The sequence below is a fragment of the Hermetia illucens genome, chromosome 1 (assembly GCF_905115235.1).
Source record: "Hermetia illucens chromosome 1, iHerIll2.2.curated.20191125, whole genome shotgun sequence".
Taxonomy (NCBI): domain Eukaryota; kingdom Metazoa; phylum Arthropoda; class Insecta; order Diptera; family Stratiomyidae; genus Hermetia; species Hermetia illucens.
This window is the reverse complement of record NC_051849.1, coordinates 37,535,902-37,556,624: the sequence shown is the minus strand read 5'-3', so window position 1 is coordinate 37,556,624 and position 20,723 is coordinate 37,535,902. Positions and strand designations below refer to the sequence as shown.

Sequence of the window (20,723 nt, the reverse complement as noted above, 5' to 3'; positions counted from 1 at the left end):
GAATAAGTTGCTCCTGAAATATTGGCATTTCCGAAAAATAAATACCCCACCAACGATGGAAACAATGTCATGCTAGTTACAGTCCATTTAAGATACAGGGAAATATCATCATCATCCATGGCGCAACAACCGGTATCCGGTCTAGGTCTGCCTTAATAAGGAACTCCAGACACCCCGGTTTTTCGCCGAAGTCCACTAATTTGATTTCCCTGAAAGCTGTCTGGCGTCCTGATCTACGCCATCGCTCTATATCAGGCAGGGTCTGCCTCGTCTGCTTTTTCTACCATAGATATTGCCCTTATAGAATTTCCGGGCTGAATCATCCTCACCCGCACGGATTAAGTGACGCGCCCACCGTAACCTATTCAGCCGGATTTTATTCACAAAATGACGGTCATGGTATCGCTCATAGATTTCGTCGTTATGTAGGCTACGGAATCGTACATCCTCATGTAGTGTGCCAAAAATTCTTCGGAGGATTCTTCTCCCGAACGCGGCCAAGAGTTCGCAATTCTTCTTGCTAAGAACCCAAGTCTTCGGGGAATACATGAGGACTGGCAAGATCATAGTCTTGTACAGTATGAGCTTTGACCATATGTTGAGACGTTTCGAGCGAAACAGTTTTTGTAAGCTGAAATAGGCTCTGTTGGCAAACAACCGTGTGCGGATTTCATTATCGTAGCTGTTATTGGTTGTGTGTGACAGGGAAACATACCTGAATTGAATTCACCAACAATAGATTCGTATGGTTTCCCGATGCGATCATTCAAGATCAATACTTCAGAATGTATTCTATTTCGCATTGGTGAATAAATGGTTCCCGAAATATAGTATCTGTGGTGATTCAATAAAAAATATTGAACGCAAAATGAACGAAATTTTCTGATCCTCCAATTTTGTTCAATAACGTTTCCATGGTTTCGTTTTTTAGATTCCTGCGGCCAAATCTGCGGCAGTGGCATGCAAGCAGATGTCATTCCTGACTTCTGGTAAGCTTAACTACGATCATACCTGCACGGTCAATATTCGCTAATTTTTTGAACGTGAGGTATAACCCTACGTTTCTGGTTGGCAAAGAGCAACAAACGAGGTGCGATTATTGCTACACCTCTGCTTGGGAACAGAGTGACCAAAGTGGATCTTGGATATTGATTGCGCCCTCATAAACATTCGCAAATACAACATTAGCGCCAATTATAATAATGGCAATGCCCGCATTGTTCAGGCCTAACCTTGGCTGTTTAAGGATTTGGGGTTCATGTCGTTTCGAACCAGCAAGAGAGCAATTTCTTTCCATTTTTTGATCCGCACCCAAGTTTTTCAAAAAGGAAAGAGACGACTTACGGTCTCGTCCGGAAAAATGCTCGTTTGGCCAAACTTCCGACAATTCCGTTCTTGATATGTGTACAAAACTTTCATATTCGTATTATTCAGCTTCCGGTTTTCAACTTACTTTTACATTACTCATGTTGGATCTTTCTTTTCTTTTCAGATTCAGCATCAATTCTGTAATAAAGGTATGTTCTGGACGGTATAAAGTAGCTGACTGCTGTCACATAACCATATTTCTTTCAGATTATTCAAAACTATTTTAAACTTAACGAATCTTAAAAACTTTTAAAAAAATCAGGAAATAATTTTAATTTGTATTCTAGAATACTTTTTCGAATTTAGTTAAAATAGGAAGAGTTCAGCTGCATCATGTAATTAACTTAAAAACAAGTCGGGAAACCGGAAGCTAGACGCTTCAGGTATGAAAGGTTTTGTGTATTTCTTTTATAAAGAGATTTTGGTGTGCATTTGTCCCATTAGCATGTAGCAAGTAAAATATGCATATATTATGTGAAATAACCACTTTCAAGTGATGTTGACATTCATAGTCTCGAATTTGCAGAGGAGCGACAGATTTGAACTAGTATAACTTTGATAGTGATAGTGCGATTTTCACCAAATTTGGCAGAATCATGATCTATACTATAGCCTACATTGTTGCAAAATTTTGTGATCCTAGGGTGAACTTAAGGGGGGTTTTCCTGTCAATTACTAAAAATTATAGTAATATACTATTATTAACTTTATTTGAGCAGGTATCGTTATGAAAGGTATTTCGGAGCCTAGGCACCATATAGTGGCAGCCCCCTGATTTTTTCCAGATTTTTCGGTTGGGTAGTTCCTGAGAATGCGTTCGTTAAAAAAATGACCACTTTCAACCCCCCGCACTCCCCACCTTTTCAACAAAAGTCAAAATTAATACCGGCTTCGAAAAGTACTAACCGAGACCTTTAATTTGATACCCCACATGACTATATTTGATGAAAAAAAATTTTACACCCCCCTTTTGCATGTATGGGGACCTCCCCTTAAATTCGACGTAACAGGATGTAATTCACTGTATGCGTGAGCGTTCACTGTTCCCACCTTTCTACCAAATTTGGTGTCAATCGCTATAACCATCTCCGAGAAAAATGCGTGTGACGGACAGACAGACAGACAGACAGACAGACAGACAGACGGACAGACAGACAGACAGTAAACCGATTTTAATAAGGTTTTGTTTTACAAACAAAACCTTAATTAACTTTTTCAAAACGCCATCCCGGATATGCCGGAATTATTATTTCAATTTTCAAAGCTAACAATGGTCGCCCAATCTCCCTTTAATCTTTGCTTACACTATCATAAACAAAATTGAATTAAGGATACATTCATAAAACAAGAATTTCCAACGGCCCTCCACAGTGGTTCTTACCCAGAACAGTTAACCTTTTGTTCCGTCAATTTCCTTAGTGCCAACAATACCATAAACATAAGAGAATATTAGCACTTCCATTTATTCTAATTTTCATTTAACTTTTCTAAATAGCAATTGTAAGCATCTTCGTTACATTCTGCTTAGCACTTACTTAAGTATAATAAACGCCAGCAACGGCAGTAAATCTAAAAGATGCTCATCTCTTACAACTGTGGAGGCTACAATAACTGCAGAACCTACGAATGCCTTACACCTGCCGCAACACTTAGAGTAATGATTACCTTGCAGAATAAGATGCTGCTAATCACTTCCACAGCATCTATTGATCGTAATGATTTCTTCTTTTCTCCAGTGAAATATTATTATATATTATCCATGGAGATAAATAGATTGAATCTTTAAAGATAATGGGAGCCTATTAGAGGATTACATGTGATACAATAATAGGATGGAATACTTTACGTATTTGACACATTTATTAGATTTATTTAAATATAGATGTACACATGTATATATTTTAGGCATAATTTTTCCATTGCTCCATGACCATTACAATCTAACAAATTCGATTAATTTCAATAATAATTCAAGAATTGGGTATGTCATGTTGTTAGTTTTGCCCAAATCTTTTATTTTGTACTTATACTCTTATTCCTCCATTTTTTCTTATAATAGTATGGATAAATGTCTGTTTAGAATGCTGGCGTCTGTGGAAATAACCCAACAATAGCTGCGATACTTTTACTTCTCATAGCCCGCGTTCGACCAGGCTTGGTCCTTCCACTGCAGAATCTATCACCTTAATTGTTGGTATCTATAATCGGCTTAAGCCTCCGAGGGTGCATAGGAGGTAGAGAAAAGTTTCACAATCGGACATTCAATAGATATGATCGGGTAGATCTGTCAACCTCATGCTTATCACGTGCTTCCATACCGCTAAGCTAGTAAGTTCAGCAAGATTGAGAGAGTTTCCCGACATCTGCTTCTAGATCATTAAACCAAAGGTGTTTTCTTTCGCCCGTTCGCTTCATGTGTGTCAACTATGACTATTTGAATTTCTTACTCTCATCTCAACTCGCTGATATCTCCTTAATTTAAGCAAATAATTGTAGGTGGCATAATGGGCCCACTGTAGAGTGCGCACATTTTGAGATATTTTGGGTTCAAGTCTAAGAACAACGAACAGTTGCATATGAAATGCATGGTCATCTCTAGTTCTTCCCTTACTGACCAATCTTACAATTTTCTCCAAGAAAAGTTTAGGAGCTAGTGCCTCTTTAAAAACCCTACTAAGATTCTTATACTCCCTTTTTGACGGACAATGGAAATTTACCTTTATCCCTTCAGATTCCTTCACATCTATTCGCGCCTAAAGACAACAATGTCCGGGTAACTGAGTGGCTGGAGCAAAAGGCTGTCGTGCGGAAGGGAGCGGTTCAAATCTTACTGGCGGCAGTAGAATTTGTATCGTGATTTGACGTTAGATACCAGTCGACTCAGCTGTAAATGAGTACCTGAGTCGAATCAGGACAATAATTTCGGGCAAGCGCATTGCTAACCACATTACCTCCTATAGGGTAAAGAAATCTTGTAGTGAACCATTACGGTCTTGAATGAACTGCTCTAACACCTTAAAGGTTCATATTCAATTGGGTTGTTGCGCCAACGATTATTATTATTAAAGACAACCATGCTAAGTAGCCAATTCGGCTGTTTGATTCTTGCGAATTCGCTCACCATGAAAGAATTCGGTTGCCCTAGAAGTATATGGTATAGAACAGTGGAGGGAAAATACAAACTTCTCGGAAAATCATGACGGGAGTTGAAGCACATTGCCAGGAATTGACAGTGATACCGTGTAAGTATTATTGATGCGCCATGCCCGACATAGCGGCTTTTGACACCCATATTATATATCATCCACCATTTATCAGCCTTTCCATTACGAGTGATTCACAAATTCTAGCAAGTGAGCTGAACAGGGCTCGCTAGTCTAACATATGAAAAAAAAAATGTTGATAAAATTTGATTTTATTATTCAATATGGTTGCCTTCGAGTGTGGTAAAACGCGGTCATACAATACGCTGCTAAAGAGCCTCAGTTTCGGCGACCATCTCTTCATTGGCACTAAATTTCCTTCCAGCGAGCATTCTCTTGAGATCTGAGAACAGGAAAAAATTCCCGGGGGACAGATCTGGAGAATAGAGTGGATGAAAAAGCAATTCGGAGCCCAATTTATGCTAACGTTTTCATTTATTTGTCACAAGATGCATTGTCTTGATAAAACAGCACTTTTTTCGTGATTTCGTTTTTCCGTGATTTTATCCTTCAAGGGCTCCAATAATATCAATTTTGTCACTTTTGTCCACAGTTTCTAAAATAATTTAAATAAAATAAAAAGCAATTGATTTTTTCCTGAAACGGAATAAATTATACATGTATTTTGAGCACAAGTTCTTCAGTACCTAATCAAATAAGATTAAAATTTCTAATCTACCCTATAAATATTAAGTTTTAACATTTGGATCTTATAATTGCTACCCCATCACTTAATTAGAGATCCTGGAGACACTAATGTTGCCCGGGGTCACCGTTGTCACCTTTCTCAGCAGTTCCGATTGCACGTTGCGCGTACCGTGGTTCAATCTGTTCCCTTAGGATCACCAAGCTCTCTAGCGCGTCCAGCTTCCTCTGTCCGCATTCCTTGATGACTTCTACGTTGTCCCATGTGATGATATGTCTGTCTTCAATCATGTGCCGTGGTGTCATTGATTTCAGCGTTTTGCTCTTCTTTTCCTCTCTCCTGGTCGTTTCCGCTTCTCTCTCATGCTGTGCCCAGGATACCCAAACCAGTATTTTAATTTGTCCTATGTAGCACTTCTCACAATCTAGAAATGTTACTTTGTATATCCCACTGGAATCATGTTTTAATCTGCGGTCCTTGGAGGTTCTCAGCCTGTTTTTGAGTTTCATCGTTTTTATCAGTTCCGACAAAGCCGCAGAGTATGTGACCCCTATTCTTCTTTTCCCTTCCGAGTTATAAACGAGCAATGTCTTTGTCCTTATTTCTTGCCATTTCGTCTTTTTCCACATGAGTTTCTCAATGATCGACTGTTGGAAGCCGTTCGTCACTCCAATATCGATTATATACTCTTTTTCTTTGGTAAATCTTTCAGCACTGAGGGGCACGGTGAACTATTGGTGGATTATGGCATGGAAAGGAGCGGAGTGAAATAATGGATGTTTCGTTCATTGTCACATATCGACACATAAATTTGGGTTTTTTATGGAGGCAGAGCTTCAATCACTGCTCGGCAACTCGTTGTTGTTTTTGGTCGATTGTGAGCTTGCGCGGCACCCGCTTTGAACAGAGCTTTCGCATACCTAAACATATTCCTTTGATATCTTCAGAGCATCGGCTATTTCGATCAACTTCACTTTGCGGTCATCCAAGTTCCTTATTAAGGCAGGCCTAGACCGGATACCGGTTGTTGCGCCGTTGATGATGATGAAATTCCTTTTAATCCATATCCTTCTGACAGCTGTCAAATTTGTAGATATGAATTTGAAGCATCACTTAACATCAAAATATCACCAAACATCACATCACTTAACAACACAAAATCATTTCTCGCCGCCAAATAGGAAAGTGATGATGATATTACTCTTTGATAAGCAATATTTTGTTATGCCTGTGCCGATGTATGACATCACTCTTATGTACCGTTCGATATAATAAACTGCACTAGTGACGTTGCCGAATGCCGTGGCCGACTATTGTTTACGAATCTGTTAGTTTTGCTATTCACTTTTCTCTTGACTCGCCGTAACCTGAAAAAATGGTCTGGTACTTACTTACTTACACCTAACTTTTATTAATCAAATTTGGGCGACTGCTTATTCTCTGTTCCTTATATATAAGAATGTCTTATTATATACATGGGAATTTTTTTCTTTTCCTCTTTCACATGTAAGAAAGTTCATTCTTCTTTCATTGCGCTGCAAATGTGATAAAATGCAGGGAAATATGGATCATTCTAGTGATAAGTAGTATTTGATAGTATAGGCTGCCGAGAGTAATATGTGATGTTGGTGATACAACATCACGTATATGAATATGGTTATTGAAATGCCTGTAATATTACTTCGTAATATCATTTTTCTTGAAAAGTGATGTGATCACACACCTACTAAGGTGATGTCATCGGAGCGCTCGGTGGACACGTGCTTACACGCCCCTGGTCTAGCCGGGCTCGGGAATGTGGGAGTTGGGTCCTTTCAGTGCTTCAATCCACGACAGATCACAGTTCCGATCCCAGTTTTTTCTACCTCAGATGTTTATTGAGGCACAACCCCTGAGGTTCCCTCCTTCCGTGATATCAAGACGTTTATTTGTAATGACTAATCTTTTTTGAAATGATCAGACCATCATCATGAGTGACCAAAGACGACCTAGAGTGAAGAGCTATCCCAATACCTAAAAGAAATTGGCTACGTTGATCGTAAAGGTCTACCCGCAAATAATGAAGTTCCATCAAACGCTCTCTCGACAGTTGCTTGCACGCCTCTGTGCTAGCCAGGCTCGGGAATGTGTGGCCGGGGTCATTTGAGCGCTTCTATCACTCTTCAGTACTCGCCGAAGCACTCTTCTCCACCGTCCAGCTGAGGTTTCCGCTGAGGTTCGGGGTGAATTCCGAAGAGTGTGTATAGAATTCTTGGAAATGGATCCTTTGCATAGACCAGGTACTCCCAGGCTCTATGCATCTCCAGCAACTCCGCGAATTCTATCTCAAATCAGTGATGAGATTGCATCTCGGCTGTGTGCTGATATGTCGCTGCTGCAACTAGAATCACTTGTGTATTGTGATGTAGTTGCGGCTATCAGACTGCACGGTCAGAAGATTCGCTTTCGTGTTATTGGTTTGAGTGACCAAAGAGATCCACCATGGAAAATTCGTCTGAAACTTCGGCGGGACTCACTAAGGCAGGACATTGCTAGACTGATTCAGATCAGCACTGGCAATGCTAGCAGACGAGTGAGAAATAAAGTTCAGAGAGTTTACCGGAACTATGCCATCCCCAGTGAGACACCCGTAGTTGAAATTCTGGACACACTAAAGTAGAAACTTTCTGTCATATGCAGTCGGTTACGACGGTATGGCGAAAGTTATTCCAGACGTGTCCAGAATGCAACATACGCGAGGAACCAGCGAAGCTTTTTCAGATCTCTCAACGAATCCCAACAAATCGTCCAGACGATACAGTACGGAAGCGAAAGAATATTTGGGTGGACTTTGCGGGTTACTCGCCCAGCATGCTGAGTGGATCACCGCCGAAGACACCCGTCATGTCAATACGCCTGGCATGAATTTTGCGGATGTTACCGAAGAGGAAGTTCGACGAGCCATAAACAGCTCGAAGAACTGGAGGGGTCCAGGTCTGGATTGGGTGCAGAATTTCAGGTATAAGAAATTTACCAGCGTACACAGTCGGTTGGCACGCAATATAAATGAGGTCATGAGTCGGGCGGAGGAATTTCCATCCTTCCTCACTGCGGGCATTACCTACCTTAGGACACAGTGCAGTACCGCGCAGACACAAAACCGATTACTTGCTTACCAACCCTCTACAAATTCATCACGTCCATTGTTAGTGGAAGGGTCAATGCCCACCTCGAGACTAACAACATTCTGTCCGAAGAGCAGAAGGGCTGCCGAGTTGGGCCAAGGGGTTGCAAAGAGCAACTCATTATCGATTTGGTAGTTGTAGGACAAGCAACTAGAGGCCAAAGAATCCTCTTTAGTTGCTATATCGATTATGCCAAGGCTTTTGATAGCGTTCCGCATAACTGGCTAATCGATATCCTACATCTGTATCGCATTCATCCGAAACTAATAAAGTTTTTGACGACAGTCATGGAGCGTATATTATTGGCACTTAATGCTAGTATTAGGCAAAATCCGGCATCTGCCGAGATTGTGATAACTCAGGAAAAAAAAAAAATTAATCAAATAGTAATTAGTAAAATAAATCCTGTAAAAAAAGGATCCGAAATAATTTGCAATAAAAATTTTAAATAAAAGTAATAAAATAAAAACAAAGAAAATAATAATATGTATATTACGTTGTAAAAGAATTCTAACAAAAATTTCGCAACCCCTCAACCAACCTCAAACCTCAACTTTCTACTTTCTTAAAATTCCGTGTTTTTCTTTCAAAAAAGAAATTGTTGGATATTGGTGGGGGTGCTTACTTTGAACTTTTATGTTGACTACAATAAACATCTACACACTAACGTGTGTTAATTCTTCCGCCTGGGATATTTTCATCTGGATCGGCGGCTCGTTAACCGGGAATTAACGTAAATCCGGTTCATAATAAACTTCCAATGTCTTTTCGGACAAAGGGGTGTAATTCTGAGCCTTAGTGGAATCAAAGCAACCCAGCTACCAACACCGTTGGATGGGGTTAGAAGAACTGAACTGTTCGTCGCTAGTCGTTCCGTGCCGATGATTACTTCTGTGGCTGTACTGATCCTGGACGGAGCGAGGGCGGACCGCCCCATACACGGAACAGCCGAGCAACGTCAAGAAGGCGAAGGCCACCTTGGCCAGCTGCACAATCACGAGTGCGGAAAATCAAGCGAATCTTTCGCTCTTACTTCCGCGCACTGAGCTCTTCCCGCCACCAGGAAGAGTTAAGAAAAGATCAATGTTAACATCCGAAATCATGACGCACGTAATTTCTTTCCATGTTTCCCTCAGATCAACTCTGTTAGCAATCACTGGCACTTGAAATCCTCTATTCTAAAGCAGATGTTACAAAGGGCTTCGTTATTGATGTACTTTTCTTTTCGAGAGTTAATGCACGAATGAAGCTCGTCAGCTGTAAATTCATCAGCCGGTCTCCTGTTCCGCTAGTCTATGCAGCAAAAATGCATTCCAACTCGCCTCCACCAGAACAGCCGCTAGGCCCGCATTCCAAACAAAGGAACCAAGGTCGATCTTCTCTTTTGACCGGTTAAGCAATATTCACCTTGTCATTATATATAGATTGACAATTTGCATATAAATTCATAAATGTTTTTAGTGAGAGGTATTGATAGACTAGGCTGACTCTGACCAATGTGCGAGGCCAGAGAAAAGCAGCAGGATCACTCGCGAGACCATTCGACATCAACAACGGTCTACGACAAAGGGATGCCCTATCATGCGTCCTCTTTAGCCTGGCCCTCGAGAAAGTGATCCGTGATGCTGAAGTAAATGCAAGAGGTACAATCCTCTTTAAGTCCACCCAACTACTGGCCTATGCTGACGATATCGACATCATGAGAAGAACAACCCGATACGTACAAACTGCCTTCATCCAGATCGAACAGGCGGCGATTGGTGCGAGATCTTGGGTTGCACATCAATGAAGGCAAGACAAAATATAAGGTGGCAACGTCAGCACGGAAGACGAATCAACCAACAACATCAAACCGCACTGGTCAAACAGGAAGAATAAGGATAGGAGAATACAACTTTGAGACCGTTGACAATTTCTCCTTTCTAGGGTCGAAAATCACAACCAATAACAGTTACGATGATGAAATCCGCGCACGGTTGTTGTCAGCCAACAGAGCCTATTTCAGCTTACAAAAGCAGCTCCGCTCGAAACGTCTCACCATAGGGTCAAAGCTCTTATTATACAAGACTATGATCTTGCCAGTCCTCATGTATTCCTCGGAAACTTGGGTTCTTAGCAAGAAAAATTGCGAACTCTTGGCCGCGTTCGAGAGGAGAATCCTCCGAAGAATTTTTCGCCCCTTACATGAGGATGGACGATTCCGTAGCCTACATAACGACTAAATGTCTGAGCGATACCATGACCGTCCGGTTGTGGATAAAATCCGGCTCAACAGGTTACGGTGGGCGGGTCCCTTAATCCGTATGGATGAGGATGATCCCACCCGGAAAGTCTATAAGGGCAATATCTATGGTAGAAAAAGAAGACGAGGCAGACCCTGCCTAAGATGGAGCGATGGCGTAGGCCAGGACGCCAGACAGCTTTTAGGGATATGGAGTTGGTGGACCTCGACGCAAAACCGGGATGTCTGGAGTTCCTTATTAAAGCAGGCCTAGACCGGATACCAGTTGTTGCGCCAATGATGATGATTGATAGATGAAATTAAATGAGTAATTTTTGTTTTAAAAATTTCTATGATTGATTTAAATAAATGTCGAGGAGGGAAAAATTGTGAGAAGTATATTAGGAGAGGTAAGCGGTGTTAAAAATGGAAGAAAAAGGCAGAATATTATTTATTAGCGGATGAATTCTCTTTTTTTTTGACCGTCTTTGCAGAAGGTGTAGAAAGAACTCCACCCGCCGTTCAGACGCGGACACTACAATAGTCAAATTGATTTTACTTCCCTAAACTGTCTGAAAATATTTGAGATACCGCACTGTGGCTACGATCGCCACAATGAGTTTCTTCCCTTAAAGGGGTTACCAATTATATCTTTAGTTAAGTTCGTTAGTGCATATTCGATTCGAATCGGGAATTTAATCCTTTGGTAAGTGATGTCTCACTTTGGCGAGTATTTGCTTTCAGTAAGCCTCAATGATAAATGTTGTCCTTGTCCTTAGGACCTAATACAGGCAATGAAAAACCTCAGCTTGCTTTTATCAATTGACGCACTTTCTTCAGAGTGAAGCAAAGTGGAAACTTACACCATAAGACTCAACGGGACACGTAATTCCATTTATGCTAAGTTGCACGTAACACGAAACAGTCAAAATTTATTCCCAAGAGCGGAGGGTGAATCAATTCGTGCAAAAAAAATTAATCAAATAAACAGTAAGAGAACGTAAAGATGGTAATCATCTCCATTTAATCTTGAATGTTCTCAAGACTTCTCAAGAACTTGTGAAAATTACAATAGTTTTTCTCAAGAATTGAGAACCTAATGTGCATCTCACCTGACTGACTACTATCATCCTCAACTCTAATAATTGTAAATAACATTGAAAAAATAATCAATGCTCAAGATTTAGCTACTTTGGAAGGTAAATTACTCATTTGGCTACAACATTAACTAAATGCTCCAATTAAATTTAACTTTGTTTCAGCTTCTCATTCAAGGCAAGCGAATGAGGTTGATTTTTGCTAATTTTTTCTAAAAGTTGAAGTTGCCAATTTTTTTAGACCTTGCTTTGAGCCGTTTCAGTTTAATGCCAGTAGCCTCTACGGATAAGGATAATAGTTTGCTTAGTACTAATTCTATTTAGGAAGGTAATTATGGGAGATTGTTAATTGGGGCTCCCGTAATGAAACCATATAAACGAATTACTTGATTACACGAAAACCTATTGTTTGAACATTATCATCATTATGGGATTTAATGGACGAGCATTTGGAGGTATCAGTAGGTGTGTACCACCCAGAAAGCGAAGAATGTTCATTCATAAAAAAATCTTGCACTGAATGATGCTTCTAATGTATGTTGTGATTAAGATTTATTCATGGGTTCTTCCAAGTACATACATGCTTTTATATCTCCTATGAATTTTTGAGAAGAAGACTACGCTTTTTTTTTAGGAAATTAGTATCTTTAACTAATATGCCTTCACAGCGGAAATGGTTTTCAATTGTAGATTAATGGAACATTCTAGAGAACTTAACACTCTTTTAATACAGCTTAGAGTGTTGAAAATAGATGAAGTCTGGAATCTAATTGTGGTTTTGATTGAAACTAGCACAGAAAGTCAATCATGTAATTAAAAATAGCAAAACAGGTGTTGGCCCTGCATTTATAAAAATGAACTGATCTGATCATAATACTGCGGTTGTTAAAAAATGTCTAGACGCACAGGCAAGATTAACAAACATTTGAAAGTAACTAGCGCAAGAAGTAAATCAATTGAAATCTCAATATTTTAAGGTCCCAAGTTAAAATTAGGATTTATTCGACTGAGTTATTCATCATCGGTTGTATTACTTTTTTGGGGCAATAATTTTGGAAATTATTCTTGACGAAATAATCTGCAAAAATCCAATACGCAGCTAAAGTCCCAATGAACAGATGCTCTGTGCTCACCCCCATATACGCGTTGGTACCCGCAGATAGAAGTTAAATTTTAAAAAAAGTAATAATTTACCAAATTAGATGGGGTAACCCGACAAACACCATGCCTAATATAAAGTAAAATAACGCCCACCAAAAACGGTTACAACAGTTTATAGGAACTCCAATTTCCAAACATTACCGTTGGCAGCGATCAGCGGTTGGTGAAACCAAAAAATTCCCTATTCAATCCAATTATATCATATCAAATATTATCTATCTCCCCTTCTGTTCCAACGAAAGCTATCAAATAACATTTGGTAAATCAACAGAAACGGAAAGAACTGGTGGTTGTTTACCCTCGCCAACAAATCAACCTATAAATTTTGCAAGGAATTTCCTATAGTAGCAGTCGTCCGTAGAAACCTTAACCGTGGATGATAGTAATGCTTCAGAAAAAGAAAGTTGATCAAGGCTGGCGAATACGATCGCCAGTTACACCTAAATGGAACACAGCATGTCAACCAAGCCTACATGCAACCGCTCACGGTTTGCGGTGCTCCAGCTCAACCCAAGACTTCCCCAGAAGCTTGCACCACAATTTCACTGTTCTGTGCTAAGCTTTTTTTGGAGCTACCCAGTCTTCGCTCATCCTGGAATAGTTCCACTGCACTAACATAGTCAGCAATGCAGTTGCCAACCTCTCTCAATATGTGATCTACCCACGGCCACTTCGACTGTCAACGAAGTACTTTCTTCCAGAGTACCCCAATAACACGACGCAGACAACTGTTTACGAAGGCTTGACGACCTTCGGGTAACAGTGGTGGTCACTCTTCATGTGCTGCTGCCGTATAACAACACACACAGAAGATTAGCATAGAAAAGTTTCAACTTTATCTTGGCATGCATTTTCAGATTTTAGACAAAGCAATCAAGGTGGGTGCAGCCCTGTCAATGTGTCGAATGACATAAAGTTGGTTTCCGCTGTCGACAGAAGCGAAACTTTCCAGGCAAACAAATTGAACAACACAATTATTGTTCTGCCCATTAATATAGATAGAGAGAGTGCGAGTTCCAGGCAGACCGAGAACTTTAGTTTTGTTGGTGTTTATCCTAAGTTCTTCTAGTTGCCTCTCTTTCCAAACCCAGAGCCATTTGGCTATGTCCATTGAACCTCTCCACGACCTCCAAACAAGGTAGCATGAATGACGGTGACGTTAACAACAAGAAATGATTACGTTGACGTTAGGTCCCCGCTTTGGACCTCGCATTCCTGAGATTTTGCTTCGACACAACACGAGGCATTTGACACCTTCATATGTCGCCCTGATAATAATTATTAGTTCTTTTGGACTGTCCTCCTGTGTAGAGCAACCAAAGCCTTTCCGAAGAACGTTTGCTGTGAAGATCTGAACTCCGCAATGCTATTCAAAAATTAACCTCAGGTAGTTCATGTCGTCAATGGAGGGGGATTTAGAGCACAAACCTGCGTACTTTCTGTCGATCAAATTGTCTAATCAATTATATACTATTACCTTTGCGACGGCAGGGAGCACGCAGATATCAGTCCAATTGTCTCACTCAAGATCGGTGGCTTCTTTCGGAATCTCCTCCCTCCACTCTCTGGAAAAGATCTCGGATGTGATACGGTTGAAAACAATGATGAACTCCTCCTCCTTCCACCTATTCAACTGTTCATTATCATGAATGAGAAGTCGAACGTTAACGTTCTTCACAGGGCCATCAAAAGATTTATGATCACCTAGAAGTTCTTTTGTGGTTCACTATACGGTTCTGAAATCATTTACTATTTGCGACAGTTTCTGCTTCCCTGACCAGCGCAATAATACAGTTTCTCCAGCACATCATGCTCACATCGCCACTCACAATAGGACCTTTAGTCTCTTCATCGATCCGCTTCATAGTTCCGCATATCTGGTGGTACCTACAATTCAAGCAGCAGCCGTCCGATCAGTAGAATAGCTCTCCCACTGCTAAACGACAACTGGATCATATAAGTATTCGGCATTGAAGGGGAGGTGTCAAAACTCAAGAGCCCTGCGAGAAACGACAGGTGCAACGCGCAAGCGAATGCAAACAGCTGTTAGATAACGATCCCTTCCGATGCCCACGTCAACATCTCCCTTGTTACCCCCATCCAGAAGACAGCTCCCAAATCTCTTGTTAACGGAAATGTGGTTTACTTGATTATTCGGCTCGGCTCGGTTGAAACGAACCTTACGGCAACGCCAATGCACGAAAAAATGTGGCACAAATGTTGAGGTAGTGGAAACTTCAGAAATCCACAAACCTCCCACCTTTCTCGTTATGGTCTCAGAGCCCACCTTTGCAATCAGATCGTCCACCACAATCACAATGTTACCTTTTGAAGGCCGCTCCTAGACTGCAGTCAATTGCATATTGAAAACTCCCTTCTCCTCTATAACGGAAAACTTCGTTGGCGCATAACATTGTACCATTGAAATGTTCCTCATTCTGGAGCGGAATCTCGCAGTCAAGAATATGAGCGGCTTGTGGTTGTCGTAAGCATCAATCCAATACTAGATTCACGGGGGTGCTGTTCAGAATTCCAGCAACTAACCTTACTTACCTCAGAATGTCCACCTTGTAACGCTGAAACTCTACCTCAAATTGGAAAAATGAAAACTTCGGGAGCCTTCGATACACATTCCGAAAACCATTTCTTGATACGATAGCCAAAGGTCGTTATCAATAGGTCCACCCTTATCCTAGATATGGATGCTATTTTCATAGCAAGAGGATTTCGAAATCTGCAAATTGCTAGCCCGTATTCGTTACATTTCGTTACATTTTACGACAAGCAGGAAATACTTTGCGAATACTAGGCTTCACCTATTCCCTGAGACGTCTCGGTGTTACATGACCATTCAAATTGTAGTGATCCGTTGTTCCTCCTTCTTCGAGTGAGTTCAGCATCGTCTTTGGCAAAGTTTTACCGCCCTTGGTGGAGACATGAAAACTTAATTTTCTTTGCCAATATCCGATCATATCAATTCAGTCAAGTCACGATATCGAAGACAAAGGAAAATATTCTGAACTCTGTGGAGATGGGAGTACAGATATTAAGAAAGGTCACAGTCCCCAAATAAACATTTTTTAAAAATGAAAATCTCTCCCGATTCTCCTAACCGACAAAAACTCGAGCAGATTTTACATTTGCGGCTTACCAGAGAAAGAACTTTTAGCATATTCGCAAGGATTCACCATTACCCGAAGCCCAAATCTACCTAAACTATGGTTCACTAAGTACAGCGATACTACTATTGATTCGAGGGCAGACGGATTCTTAGGGAATAGCATACGAAGGGCTCAAGTTTTAACCAAACTAAAGAGATTGACTATTCATCATCATCATCAACGGCGCAACAACCGGTATCCGGTCTAGGCCTGCCTTAATAAGGAACTCCAGACATCCCGGTTTTGCGCCGAAGTCCACCAATTCGATATCCCTAAAAGCTGTCTGGCGTCCTGGCCCACGCCATTGCTCCATCTTAGGCAGGGTCTGCCTCGTCTACTTTTCCTGCCATAGATATTGCCCTTATAGACTTTCCGGGTGGGATCATCTTCATCCATATGGATTAAGTGACCCGCCCACCGTAACCTATTGAGCCGGATTTTATCCACAACCGGACGGTCATGGTATCGCTCATAGATTTCGTCATTGTGTAGGCTACGGAATCGTCCATCCTCATGTAGGGGGCCAAAAATTCTTCGGAGGATTCCTCTCTCGAACGCGGCCAAGAGTTTCTTGCTAAGAACCCAAGTTTCCGAGGAATACATGAGGACTGGCAAGATCATAGTCTTGTACAGTAAGAGCTTTGACCCTATGGTGAGACGTTTCGAGCGGAACAGTCTTTGTAAGCTGAAATAGGCTCTGTTGGCTGACAACAACCGTGCGCGGATTTCATCATCGTAGTTGTTATCGGTTGTGATTTTCGACCCTAGATAGGAGAAATTGTCAACGGTCTCAAAGTTGTATTCCCCTATCCTTATTCTTGTTCGTGTTTGTGTTTGACCAGTGCGGTTTGATGTTGTTGGTTGATTCGTCTTCGGTGCTGACGTTGTCACCATATATTTTGTCTTGCCTACATTGATGTGCAGCCCAAGATCTCGCGCCGCCTGCTCGATCTAGATGAAGGCAGTTTCAACGTCTCGGGTGGTTCTTCCCATGATGTCGATATCGTCAGCATAGGCCAGTAGTTGGGTGGACTTGAAGAGGATCGTACCTCTTGCATTCACCTCAGCATCATGGATCACTTTCTCGAGGGCCAGGTTAAAGAGGACGCATGATAGCGCATCCCCTTGTCGTAGACCGTTGTTGATGTCGAATGGTCTTGAGAGTGATCCTGCTGCTTTTATCTGGCCTCGCACATTGGTCAGGGTCAGCCTAGTCAGTCTTATTGACTATTCGCTCGACAGATATTTTCGAATTAAATGGATCTACATATCTGAAGCTATCTTTACACAAGATCTATTTGCTTCAATTCTAGCCTCTACAACTTAAGTTTCTACATTGATTTTGTCAAGTGTTGATATTATATGACCGACAAAAGTCTATTGAAAATTATCCTTTCGAATAGTTTGCCGATAAGGGATCCGTCAGTGTACCAAGTAATCAGTTGCTGATTTAAGCCGTATGTCGGGACTTTCCCTTAAGAAAATAATAATGGTATATAAAGGACGACAAACATGTAGGCTGAAAATTGCAAAAAGGCGTGCTCGGCGCATTTCGGGTATCCGCGAGCGATGTCTCATAGGTGTCGATGACACGCTATATCCCTCCAAGGACTAAATCGGAACCATATAAGTATGTTATTATTATTTTGTTAAGGGAAAGTCGCACCGCGTCCTTGAAGAACTATTGTGCCCCTTTTACTGGTTATAGTGTACCTGTTGATCATAGTATCTCAAGCAGGCCAGTAACCGTTAGGAACTTTAGTATGTTCCCCACTTCCAGAAGTTTCAGCTTTGCATCTGGTATTAAGTGTTCTCCCAGATGTATCGACCTACTTTGCACAAGTGCCGGACACTGTCCCAGGACGTGCATAGAGGTTTCGTCCTCCTCCTCACAGAACCTGCAGGCAGTGTCCGTAGATATCCCTCCCTGCTCCCTTCTTGGCTAGTTCATCCGCTGCCTCATTGCCTTCCAGCCCAGCATGGCCTGGAACCCAAAGTATCCAGACCTTGTTGGACGAGCCGAGTGTATTCAGTCTCTCAAGGCATTCCCATACCAGTTTAGAGTTCACCTGGTTGGACCTAAGTGCCTTGATCGCTGCTTGGCTATCGGTGAGAATAGCTATGTTCTGCCCCCTGTAGTTCCTTTGCAGATTAAAGGAGGCACATTTGTCTATGGCGTAAATTTCCGCCTGGAATATGCTAGTGTACCTGCCCATTGGCTCAAAGTACATTTTCCTTGGACCAATGACACCGGCACCCGCTCCCTCTGCTGTGAGGGATCCGTCAGTGTACCAAGTAATCAGTTGCTGGTTTAAGCCGTATGTCACAGCCCCGCTTTCCCAGTTTGTCTTGTTACTCCAACGTGTTTCAAACTTCTTATCGAAGTGAAACCTCGTTGTCATGTTGTCCCTCGGTATCAGTAATTCGGGATACCGCCTAGAAAGGATATCAATCTTCCTTCGATTTAGACAGCTCCCCGCCTCACTCATGCTACCGGCCATCCTGAATATTGATCTCCTTGCCTGCATCTGTATGTGCAGATGGAGAGGGGTTAATCCCAGAAGGACCTCCAGGGATGCCGTTGGGCATGTCCTCATTGCCCCACTGATACACACGCAAGCCAGCCTTTGGAGCTTATGTAATTCTCTGGCTTGTCTGCTGAGTTGGGTTCTTTCTGCCCAGATTACCGCTCCATAGGTAATCATTGGTATTACTATTGCAGTATATATCCAAAGTAGTATCTTCGGGCTACAACCCCATTTTTTTCCTGCTATGGATCTGCAAGTCATCAGATCCCTCGTGGCTTTCCGACAAGTGTTTCCGACATGTGTCTTCCAGAGTAATTTTTGGTCTAGCGTGATTCCCAAGTATTTGACCTCTGTTTCTCGTTTCACCTCCATATCATGTAATGTTATGGCTTTCAGGTGATCCAGCTTACGCCTCCTAGTGAATGGTACTATGGTGGTTTTGGTTGGGTTGATCCGCAGTCCCACCTTCCTGCACCAGGCACTAGTAACCCTTAATCCAGTTTGGATTCTATCACATAGGGTATCTTCATATATATATATATATATATATATATATATATATATATATATATATATATATATATATATATAAGTATGTTACTCGACTTCGGAATAAGTACCAACTTCTATTATTTGCACTTTGTATAAAAAATCTTTCCAGGCATACTACAGAGACTTCAGTGAGTGGATCTGCCACTGCCGTGATAAGCAAACAAATGAAAGTTTGTTGCGGATCCCATCCAAACTTGTAATTTTCACTTACTTTTCTCGCATCGTCAACTACTTCTTACAAGTTTGCGTCAGAAATTTCATTGGAGTCTACCTGAATTCATAGATTAGAATGGCAACTATGTATATCGGAAAAAAGGAAAAGTGGCGAAAGAAATGGTGACTATATCCTGCTGTAAATTAAGGTTTGCGATCGGGTATGAGCGTTTTCTCTCCACAGGACTGCCTTATATATGCCACCTCAAAGGTCATCCCCCTTACACAATCTTCTGAAGTGCCCGAGCTTGCTTTTTGAAATGACTACCTGCAATTGAGACTCAATTTTTTAAACTGTTCGCGCTATTCCTCGGATCCAAGTTTACGGCAGGCTTTCCGGAATTCCTTTCCCAGAAATTATAGATTCTGATATACAATGCGGCCTGTTATGCAACTTTCAGATGTTCCTCGCAACTTTTCATCGAACTATGATTCCCATTCTGCTGTAGTTTCAGAATACACTGAAAGTATTCCCTACTAATCGCGAAAGATAATTTAAAGGGATAGACATTTATCATCATCAATAGTGGGACTGCTCAACTAGAGCCGCTTGCCGTGTCATCCGATCGTCAAATTCAAACGACGACCTGCTGTAATCTTATAAAATGTCCTCCCATGTGGTTTTCCCCGGTGGGGGCGGGGGACTCAAGCTTCAACTAACAACGTGTTGTTGGGGATTCTTGTGTCCTCCTCCAGTTCGGAGCAATTTCCACACATTTTTTTTTTTGTTTTGCTCTACGGACCCCTCTTTTCGGGCTTAGCACTCAAACGATCAAAAATAAAGAGACGAAGACGGGTTATGGTTTCGCACCAGGGTAGATGCAACTCATCAGACACTTTCTCACCTCTGCCCTGAAAATAGCGTGTCTGAAGCGGTTCACAAGTGTCAAACGGGGTTCATGCGGACTTAGGATCCTTCAATCCTTAAACAAAAACTCTAGTCGCGGTCATCCGGCCATCCCAAACAAAAATAATCCTGTCAAACTTTGACTTGAAACATGGACGTACTTACGTTCAATATAATTGGCACTCACATTATATAAAGAAGCGTTTACGAACCACTTCGGTCAGTCCTTTTTTCAATTAGGACGTGATCTGAAGGTGAAACCGGTGTGGAAAATATATCGAGTTTATATCCAAATTTTTGCTGCTAGCCAAATCGTTATGGGCAACCTTCCAACTTTTCTGCTTCTCGAAACTTTCCCAGTTGTAAGGACAATGTGCGAGGTTTTTTTTGGGGAACAGGAACAGGAACCCCAATTCAGAAGTGTCGAAGTCTACTCTATTTTGTCCCTGTTTATTCCACTGCGATTTAATATGCGGGAATATTGTCATCCAACATCCGATGAGGGTTAACGTAATCACAGAGTGGAAGCTAAAATTGAATGAAGAAGGAGATGAGAAGCTTA

At 41.5% G+C, this 20,723-nt stretch overlaps 1 protein-coding gene across 1 annotated transcript in view; it reads left to right on the top strand.

The window, feature by feature from the left end:
• Window positions 1-20,723, top strand: part of LOC119647077 — a 160,654-nt gene that overhangs the window by 30,358 nt on the left and 109,573 nt on the right. Inside the window, exon 2 of the mRNA XM_038047834.1 lies at window positions 1,493-1,517. The gene's annotated coding sequence lies outside the window, so the exon portion shown is untranslated. The remainder of the gene's footprint in view (window positions 1-1,492; window positions 1,518-20,723) is intronic.